The 11,277-nt window shown below is 46.5% G+C and overlaps 1 non-coding gene across 1 annotated transcript; it reads right to left on the reverse strand.

Moving 5' to 3' along the window:
* Positions 1 to 505: 505 nt before the first annotated feature.
* trnae-uuc (transfer RNA glutamic acid (anticodon UUC)) lies at positions 506 to 577 on the reverse strand. Its single transcript has one exon. It is a non-coding gene; the product is annotated as a tRNA-Glu (tRNA).
* Positions 578 to 11,277: the final 10,700 nt, after the last annotated feature.

An 11,277-nucleotide genomic window follows, 5' to 3' on the forward strand; every position in this document is an offset into this window, starting at 1 on the left:
CCTTCACTTCATTTTCAGCTGATAAATATCACAGCAGCGCGTGACGAGGCAGGAGGCAGGTAAACCCACTCTGTCAGCGTTCTGAAACGACAACCATCACTTCAGAATAAGAGCGGGGCTGCGTGTGCCACCATGACGCACTTAGAACTGAAGGTTTCCACCAACCGCAGGCTCTGACCGGTGCACCACGCTCTGCATGCGCTGCTCCTGGGTGTTCACTTTTATGCAGGTGTAAAAGTGGGATAAGTCTCCATGGTAACAACGATGGCGGCACACCGTGTGATGAAAGGGTGAGTCTGACTCCTCTGTGAAGCACTGTGTGGCTAAATGTTGACCAGAGTGATTTACTTTTCTACATTACTTGGTTCTGGGTATATATTGTATAATTAAATTAAATTAATTAAGAAACTTTATTAGTCCCACAATGGGGAAATTGTGACTCGGGAGGAGTTGGGATCGAACCACCAACCTTCCACTGAGCCACTGCTGCCCACAAAATGTGATGTTCCCATACCGGGAGTTGAACCCGGGCCGCCTGGGTGAAAACCAGGAATCCTAACCGCTAGACCATATGGGATAACTTCACCAAGTTTGATTTAGCCGATGTCAAATAGTTTAAACTGTAAACACTAGTGAAACAACATGATTTTATAACCTGAAGTTATAAAATATTAAACAATAAAAAGATGATAAAAGACAACCAGCAACACACTGACCTGTGGACATAAGCACACACACATCAACACAACTGAGAACATTACACATAAAAACGAACCAACCACTCCTCCTGCACTGTTTACAGTCTTAGGTCATGCTAAGCTAACCCTATGTGTAGCATTACGCTCAATCCACATTCTCATCCAAGCGTTGGTTAAATAGCAAACAAGCAGGAATCCAACATCCTGAACATAAGACGGCTTTTAAATGTTCTCATGGACAGAGAGCTGCTGACTGATGAGAGGAGCGTAGAGGTCGTATCATCAGACCAAACATGCAGGACGTGCAGTAAATACTTAGACGTTATGTAAAATAGAAATCCATGTTTTTGTCTTTAACTCATTTATTGCACATCCGTATCCTCTGGAGCCCGTCGAGTGGCGGACTCTTCATTCGCACAGTTTGATGATCATCACTGTTAATTGGCTCATTTCCTGTTTATCCTTTTCAAGAACAACCTTTGTTGCTGTCAGCCTGTTCTCATATTCCTTCTAATAGAATATTACCAGCTCTTGATTTGATCCATTTTGCCTCAGCCCTCTGATCAGATCGTCTGTGTTGATTGTTGATTAGTTTGTTTCACAGCTCATAAATCTCCCATTTTACACAGTTATGTCTGAAACATTTACACATGAAGTAAACTGCATTTAAAGAAGGCAGATTAACCCTTTAAAGGCAGACTGCTGGCCCTTTTAATGATCAGTTTGAGGTCATTTTGGTTTGTCTGTATGTGACATAAAGCAACGTTTTGTCACTAACGAGTAGCTCCGTTCACTCCATCTTGGTCCACACGTCTCGTCCTGGTTGTTTCAAAAACAGTTTTAGTCTGTCCGGGGGGATCTTTATATAACTGACTTGGTGTCATGACAGCCCCTCCAGGTCTTATACAGTACCTAAGGTCACCCTGCTTCAAGTGGACCCCATGGCCCTCATTCTCAGAACTGCCAGCAGCTGTCTGATGATGTGGATTTTGGAACATTTGGGTCTTATTCTTCAACAATATGACACAAACCTCTGAATCTATTTGTCACACATTAAAAAACGTGCCGACCAGTTAATTATTGGAGGGAGCACGCTGCATACAGCACACTCTGTCGTACGGAGCACTCATATGTTTAACCTGAGCAGCGTCCACTCCTCGTCCCCGCGCTGCACCTGCAGCTGCCGTGTGTGGAGACAAACTGCGCCCGAGGCTTCATGTTGTCCGTTACCGTCAGCTCTGCTCCCGGGCGACCTGGCCTCCTGTAAACCCACTGTCACGTTTATTTGCTCGTTTCAGTGACAGCGGCGGTGACGAGGGAGTTTGTCCTGGACGGGGGCAGAGAGCCAATGAGCCACAAAGAAGGGAATGATGGATCCCCGGCCTCGGCTCAAACGGGGGCCGCTGTCACAGGGGCTCGTGTGGTCATTAGAGCGAGCTCCAAACACCGGCAGCAGCAGGATGACAAATCACAACAAACTCCCAGCACGCCGGGCTCTCTCTCTCTCTCTCTCTCTCGCTCTCTCTCACTCTCCAAGTCTGTGACTGAACCGAGGCGTGTTGGACAGTTTGTACAGAACTATGATTAAGCTGTCACCGTGGGGAGGCCAGTTTGTCAGCAGTTGGGATCTCTGCAGCAATTTCTTTAGACAAGTCTGCCTTAATTGAGTATTCAGTCCCAGGGCGCTCCTGGTTGGTTTCACCCCTGCCTGTTCCCTGGAGGCTAAACAAACTGCGCTGCTAGCCAGCTCTCTACAGCAACATCAGAGGCTGGCACGCGACCAAAGCAGCAGCAGCAGCAGCAGCAGCAGCAGCACTGTCAGTCCCGCACAAAACAACCATCTGTAAGACTTTGCTGCTTCCCGTTGTTACAGCGGGCCGCTCAGAGCCGCAGTAAACAGGACAGGTATGGATACTTTTTTACTCGCAGCAGTTCGGCATCACTGCTCTCAGAAACTTTTCCTGCAGCTCTCACATACTTTTCGGTCCCTGGAGGCCCCCCCCCCTCCGTCCACCCACCCGCTGCTCACTTGGCTAAAGCGGAGGCGCCAGCTGATTGGCCAACCAGAACTCTCAGACAAGGCAGCGTTCACCTGTACTCCGCTCGAGCTGCCCAATTACCCACAAGTCTGTGGGGTCCTTCGTTACCCAGAGGCCCAAGGGCTTCTTGTGTGCCAATGTCCTAATGAGCTAGCAGAAAGACGTGTTCCAGCAGCAGCAGCAGCCGCAGCAGCACTCTTCATCCTCGCACCGAGGAACTTTACTGAACACTGAAGCAGAGTGGCTGCTTCACTACAGGAGGATGTACAGCGTGCTCCGTGCAGCCTGATGTCCTCATCAGTGAATGAAGCTGCCGTGTGATGAGCCTGCAGGCACCAACACATCGGACCATGTCTCCTCAGACGTGCTGAGGAGGCCGGGCCCTGCACATGAAAGTCTGTAGAGACAGAGGGGACGTGTCCTGATGACCTGGCGGCTGGTTTGGGTTCAAGAAACTTCTGTGTGCTCTCTGAAGGGCCACCAGTGACATGATGTTTCTGGGACCACGCTGCAGCAGGGTGATGACATGACTGTCACATGACCACATATGAGGTACATGTCTGCTTTAGGACCACATCCAGCAGATGATCAGGTTTGTGTGTCCATACAGACACACAAAATGTGTTTGACAGTGTTTGAAATCATCCAAAGTCTGGGTTCACACAGTTAATCTGTAGCAGGCAGGACGTCCAAGAGGCAAAATTCATGTGAAGTTGCTTTAATAATCAACTGAATATCCGTCTGATGAAGTGGCTGTTGGTCATATTTCTTCACATGTTCACTGTAAATGACAGATGACGTACAGTTAATAAAAAAAAAAATAAAACCTCTGCACCGCTGCCGTCGCTGACCTTTGACCTCAGAGATGCTTCTGTGTATGTCACTGGTTTACGAGCAGGAGAAAAACAATTACAGCAGAATTTCTGTTTGTGTGATGTTTCTACCGCCCTGATTCCAACACTATATAACGACACTGCAGCAAATAGGAAACGTAATTGCCGGTGGATTAACTTTCCTCTCAATGTAATTGGAAGGAACATTGTTAATTAACATATCTGGCAAGACACAAACACCGACTGCATCCTGGTGTAGTGACAACAGCATGATTGCATTTTTTTATGGGTTATATTTAACTCAGCAGATTTACTTAAGGTTAGAGAGCGGCTGCAGATACAGTGCACTCATAAACACTCCTGGAGGAAGGACAGAGGACGTCAGGGTGCAGCATGCTGCTGCTCGCCCGCCTCAGCAGCAGTGATAACGTTTAAACAGAACAGATGCATGCTGGGAGAGTTTATCACAGCTGCAACTGCACCATCTGTGTCATCTCAGTCTTCACAGGAGGTTTTTTTTATTATTCATCCAGATTTAAAGAGTTTGGGTGAACAGCAGCCCTGAACGCAGCACACTGAGTCCTCTGCAGCCTTCAAACACCGCTGCAATCCAGGTCCACATAAATATACTGCAAGCTTCATCTAAAGGAACAAGATTATTCATTACTAGATAGAATAATATATAAAGAGAGAACTTTAACACACTCAACACGTGGAGGTGTGATCCCTCCAGCAGGTCCTGGGTCAGGTCCTTGTGGTTTCATTTTTCTGTTTTAATGTTAATAAATATGCTTCAAAGCCATAAATACACAACAACAATAAAAAAGCACACATCAAATACCAGAGGATTTACAGTTAAAATAAATCATTCAGTACAAATAAGTGCCGAGAAGCAGGGAGAGCCACAGAGCCCCTACAGGCCACAGGTTGAACTGCAGTTTTTTTTACCACTTCTGCAGTGGCTTCATGCAGCCCTGCAGGTAGCTGCCTGGCTGCACCCTCAGGCCTGGGCCCTGAAGCCCAGATTCCCCTGTTCACAGCAGACTATGTCATGTAGTCTGCCACAAGTCCTTCTGTCACAACAAGGCCTCAGTCCTGAGGATGGCCTCAGGTCTGGAGGTGCTGGTCGTTGTTTAATCCGAGCTGCTCACTGCAGACTCTGGTAGTCCAGATTATCCAAAGTCTCCATTTTATTAACTGTCAGACTCAGGTTTCAGCTGAGAGAACGCTGCTCTGACCGACCCATCAGACCGCAGGACCACACCGGCCTCAGCCCCTCCTCCTCCTCCTCCTCCTCCTCCTCTTCCTCACCGGCATGTCAGTTAGTGTCTGCTGCCTGGCAGAGGAAGGAAGGAGTCAGCAGTGGGAGTGAATGAATGTGTTTTGGCACAGTGGGAGTCAATAGTCTTGATTTGAGTCGATCAATCCTCTCTGGTAGGAACTCGCAGTCAAATTACCCCCGGACAAATTAAGCGACCAGGAGTTTCCTCCACTGCAGAAAGAAGAGAGAAAAAACGAGTGTGGAAGTTGTTGAGGAAGCAGATAAGTAAGGGAGGGAGGGAGGAGAGAGTCGGGAGGGAGGGGTGCGCTCAAAGGAGCCGGAGCTTCGCCTCGCTCACATTATCACCGCAGTACAAAGGGCCAAATATATTCAGTGGCTTTTCTGTGGCACAAAGCTGATTAGCGGAAGGTAGCCTCCATTGTGAGGAAAATCACTTCCACGGCTGTAAAGCAAGTGATTTCATATCCTTTTTTTATTTAAGATTACACAGCAAGTGCCTAATCAGCTGATCCTTAATCATCAGCATTGTGCCTCTTCGTGTTTCCTGTAACCTCCCGCCTCCCCCCGATGCCTGCCGGGCTCTGCCGGCTGACGACCGGGGTTATGAGAAACTGCCGAAAGCTGGAGAGGGAGGGAGAGAGGGAGAGAAGAGGGAGAAAAAGAAAATCACTTCCAAGATAATCGCCTTAAACAGCCCGGCTCTGTCTCCATCTGCAGCAGCAGCAGCAGCAGCACTGGTTCCTTCATCTGTTCTCATATCACATTAGAGCTCGTACAGGCCTGCAGGAGGAGGGAGGAGGTGATGGTGTCAGAGCTGAGGGGGGTAAAGAGAGGTAATGAATCAATTATCAGTTCCTGGGTAAGAAAAAAAAAACTACCACCAGAGCGTCACCAGGGAGACAACCCGCCGCCTCCACAGACCTGAAACCTGCAGGGAGGAAAACACAGAGGCCAGGGCGTAGTTTTAGCGTGGATGGAGGGGACGCATCCACCCACCAATACATTGATCCCCTCCTAAAAAAGTGATCAGATTGGAGTATTATATTTACTGTGAACACTTCTTCTGGCGTTAGGTTGGACACTGTAAACATGGAGGTCTGACTCACTGTTGGAGCCAGCCTCTAGTGGACACTGTAGGAACTGCACTGAGAGCTTCATGTTTAGAATGTGTTCAGAGTGAAGATGTGCTGTTTCCCTGAATGCTCACATTAGCTGTGGTATTTTTAGCACCTGTTCTGTCAGAGGTTCATCACATGGAGCTGGGAACGTCCTCTGCACAATGATCCTAATTAATAAACATCCTGTAATCTGTGATTACCTTTAGAGCGCTTGAATTAAAATATATGTAATAGATACTGAAAAGACAGATACACGCTATAATTATTTTATTTACATTAATCACAAATGCATTAATTGAATGTGTGTAAACTTGTTATAATACCACCGTTGGTTGTGTTCCTGCCAGCATCGACGCCGTGTGTCCTCCTGATGTTTGTCGTTTCTTACATAAAGTTACTTTGTACTCTGTCATGAAAAATGAATGCAGTAATTATGAACCGCTGCACAACTTGACCCTTTCAGGCTGTACTGTAATCACACTGACACATGACGGCTACTGAAGAACAATCTGTATGTATTATTCAGACTCACAGCCCAGCTGTAGCTGCATTGTGGATCTCTCTGGTGTCTATATTTAAACTGTGTGGTCAAAACAGAGTGACTGTTTCCTCATTGTTACCACAGAAGATAACTTTTCATGAAGTATCCGTGCTCCCCGAGGCCTCCTGCCTGTTGGAAATAGCTGACCTGTGAGGTGTGGGTGGGGGCATCCTAACCTGAACTGGCAACTTTGACCAAGCCTCGAGTCTTTAAAGGAGAATCTGGCCAAACTCCTCTTCCTACCTCCAAGGTAGGAAGGTAGACTGACCTCAGATGAGAGCCTTGTCTTTTGGCTCGGCTCTGTCTTCACCAGACCTGAGCAGAGCCCTCATCGCTGCAGACGCTGTTCTGACCCGCCTGTCCATCTCCTGCTCCCTTTTTTCCTCTCACTCATGAACAAGTCTCAGAGATACTTAAACTCCCTTAACCTGAGGCAGTAACTCAAGACATCCACCCTTTTCTGGCAGGGAACCACAGCCTTACATTTAAAGGTGCTGATTCTCATCCCTACAGCTGTGAAGGGATCCTGGCTTGATGACAGGACCACATCATCTGCACAAGGACCCTGAGATCCCCAAACCAGACTGCATGGTTCATATCAACGGCCCCAGTACCCCACACTCCTGGGGCACAGCCCACAGGACACCCCAACGCCTTGTCCAGATCCACAAAGCCCTTTCCACCAACAAACAACCAACAGCAATAAATAACAAACCCCTGATTATTGGTCAACATTAACTTTATAACTGGACTGTATCTGTTTCAACACATCCTCATGAATAAATGTATAAATCACACTTGTTCACACAGACACCTGTTTAATCAGGCTTTGTTATGACATCAAGCACACCATGTAGACTAAAGCTGGGGACGCACTACCCGATTTTACCCCAAGTCTGCACCAGTCTGCACTAGGAGCCAGTCGTGGTGCAGTCTGCACAGACAGCAGCGGCGGCGAGCCAGTTCTCCACCACCACCAACCGGTGTGTGTGTTCACTCTTTAAACCGTCTGATAATTCCTGTCTGTGATCCCTCATCAGGAGCACAGACCCCCTGTGAAAGTCGTGTAGCGAGTCCCCAGCCTTAACATTTTACCTCTGACTCCGCCTCCTCAGCTGTATTTGGAGTGCAGGCAGACGCAGTCACTGCTAATATGGCGACAGTTGGAGCCTCCTCCTTTGACTCGAAACGGCTCCTCAGTAAACCTGTGGGTGACATCATGGACACTTCATCTTTACCTTTACACAGCCTGTGGTCGTCAAAATAAAGAACAGGAAGCAGGAACAGCACGACCACGACGCCAGCAGAGAGCGGCGTTCGGTTAGCCGGCCGCTGTCCGTGGTGCTGAACAGGCAGCTACAGTATGGGTCACTGTGGGAGTGGACCGACAGTTGTTGCCGTACTGTTTTGACATTTTACGTGCATTCCAGATGCTGTGGATCCAGATGGCTCCACTTAATGTCTTTTTTTCACTTAAATGCAGTGATAATAAACAGCCTTTATGTTTGGCCTTGTACTACAAAGCGCCGCATTATGAAAACGTGGAGAATGCGTTATTTGTGGCGTCTGCTTCAAATTTCAAACCACTTCATCAGTTCTTCGCTCCGATGGAACATAAAGAGGAGACTCCACAGTTTAACAGCCTTAAAGAGAAAAAAGCTATACAGTCTGTCAGCGCATCACTTCCTGCAGCTGCAGCGCGGCCGACCTCTGCAGGCACAGCGGGCTTTTATGTTAATGCTTTTTTTGAGTCGTGTGTCGCAAACAAAACATTAAAAAGAGACTGAAGTGCTCATTCAACAGATCTTATTTTTATACGGCGGAGTTTTTAAGAGTCTCCAGCAGTCGAGGGTAAATGAGAGCACGGCAGTAAAAATCAGCTGGAGAAGAGGGATGGAGGAGGCCACCAAGAAGGGAGATAATGGAGAATTTATGTTCTCTCTGAGAGGCCCTCTTAGCTGGATTTAATTCCCTTAATAGTGGCAACGCTCCGGCTCTAACCTGCACCAAGGTTTGAAAGCCGGACGTGGGGGGTGTGGGTGGAGGTGGGGGGGGGGGGCATAGAGGGAAGCAACAGATGCATAATGAATGAACGAAGCCCTCTGGCTATGGAGGGACGTAATTGCTCTCAGCAGCGTTAATGTTTCATGATGTTAATAGCTGCGTTCAAACGGTTTCGTAGAGATACCGCCAAATGTGCTGATGTCACCGGGACGATGATGATGATGATGATGATGATGATGATGAGGATGGTGGTGGTGACTTACACAAGGTTACACAACTCACAGCAGAAAGAGATTCATGCAGAGCGGAGGTGGAGTCAGGACCTCTTTAATCATTTACTGAGGGCGGAGGCTTTATTGACTCTCCTCCATGTGAGCACCACGCACCCTGTCTTACATCATGTTCCAACAACACCGACCTATACATTAACCTGTGTGTGTGTTACTATAATCTAACCTGCAGGTAATTTAAAATGCTCGCTCACATACGAGTACGCGGGAAGGTGGACTGCCAGAGAAGAAGTTCAGCATCTGTGTGACACCCCATCAGGACTGAAGGTTCTGATGATAAAAAAAAAAATTCTAGATTAATTAGTGAATATATGAAACAAACTTAGAGTTAAAAACTAAATTTTCGGGAAGGTCATATAATCAATGGGTCAATCAATAATATATTTTCAACTTTTATATTTATTATTATTTTTACCTTTAATTTGCAAATTTCTCACAAAAAGTTTGCAGTTAGAATAAAAAATGTATATATTAAGTAAATTTTAATTTAAAACTTTATTCGTACCTTTCAGAGAAACATTTGTGTATTTTTTTCAAAAAGTTTTGTAAAAAGTTTTCATCAGTCAATTACATCAAATTACATTTGTGTTTATTGTCATTTATTGATTTCTGTAATGTCACCCTTTAACCTTTTAAAGGTTATTTAAACAGAAAAACTACAATTATAATTGTTGATTTTATTTCCCGCCCCCTGTTGTTGGAATCATGAAAAAACACTTAAAATAATCGCGTAACTTTTCTAAACTTCGATGTTCAGTCTCTCCACGTTGGGTGAATATTATTTCCTGTCACTTCCTCCATCTTCTTCTTCTGCCCTCTTGGCTCCCTACTCATCTGCTTCATGCCCCACTTGACTCTGATGATATGAGATCTCCGTCTCCATGGCAACCGGCGGGACTGGTAACCATCGCCACTTCCCTGCTTCTAATTCCTGCCCCTTTCATTTGCATAGAAATAACATTTTGGGATGAATGAGTGCCCCCCCCCCCCTCCAACCTGTGTCTACCTGAGCGCTCGTAGCATCTTATTTGTGTTCCCGCCTGCCTGTATCAGTGTGAACATTTACCTCGTGATGTGAATGATGAATCTGACAGAGGCGCCTGATCTGATCTCTCTCTCTCTCTCTCTCTGAGCTCTGGGCTTCATTTTAATATCGCCTTTGGCCATGTATTTTTATTACACTCATATTTCATCAAACAATCTCGCCAACAAGCGGTTAATGACATAATTAACCTACAGGGGGGAGTGCCCTCGCCGGCAGGACGGTGGGTTTAATTGGGGAGGCTTCAAAGCTAGGCTGACCGGTGGAAGAGGTCGGAGAGAGAGGCGGGACGGCGAGCAGAGCGCCGCCGCCACCACCGTGCACCGAAAACAGAGTGCAGCACATAATGAGGTTTTAATGACATTAACTTTCAGGTGCAGGGAGTGCTGAGCTTTGTGTTTTACATCTAGGTCAGCGCTGCTAAAAATAATAACAAGTTCATTTTCTACATAAAAACAGGAGATAAGTTTTTATTTTAACTGTAATTTTCCCAAAAAGCAGATGATTGTTCCTGACAAACAGCAGGGGGTAATGAAGATGAACGTGTTGTTTTCCTATCTCTCTGATAAAGGCTGCTGGACTTTTTGCCGCCACTGTTAGGGATCATAACTCTTCCCCCTTTCCCCTCGGTGCAGTGCTAATGGACTACCTGAAGGCTTTTTGCACAGATTTCGGTTCAGAATAAGATTACAGTCACCAGAGGTAACTAATAATCCAAATGAGCTTTACTCGCTGCCAGCAGACTTCCTGCACTAAAAGGCTTTATTTATTTATTTATTTACAAAAAAAAAAAAAAGGCCCAAAGGTGGTGATTAGATCATCCCGGCCACTCCTGGTCAGATTATATAAGCTTAGGAGGGATATTCTTGGTCACCAGAGGATACAGTTCCATGATGATAAAACATATTTTGATAACGCAGAATTTGTTGGTCACCTTTGTTGCATCATTTTTTTAAACCTCGTTGCTCATAGATGTAATAAGAAGGAACTCTCAGAACCACTAGGAAAGAGGACTAAAGATGCAGGACAAATTCAAGTAAGTTTAAAACAGTCCAGGTTGGTACACAGACACTCCATCCACAACAAAACAGTAATGCAAAAACACAGACCAGAGCACGACGGAGTCCAGGCCGAGTCGAAACCAGAGGGGCAGTCCACGAGCAGAGGTAACAGGTGGGCAATCACAGAAAAACAGTCCAAGCCAAGAGTAGTCACCACGATCAGTCCAACAAGGCACAGGTACCGACGAGGGAAAGGCAGGTAATCCAAAAACAGCGGCAAAGGTAAATCCAAAATTTCCGGGGTGTCGTACAAAACCCTGGAATCCACAAGACGATCTGGCAACATAGCATTGAGATGTGGAAGTCTAAATTAGCACAGTTCCCAGGGGGTCAGGGGAAGGGGAAGGTGCGCCTGGCCCCTAGTGGCAG

Source organism: Parambassis ranga, chromosome 10, assembly GCF_900634625.1.
Source record: "Parambassis ranga chromosome 10, fParRan2.1, whole genome shotgun sequence".
Lineage (NCBI taxonomy): Eukaryota > Metazoa > Chordata > Actinopteri > Ambassidae > Parambassis > Parambassis ranga.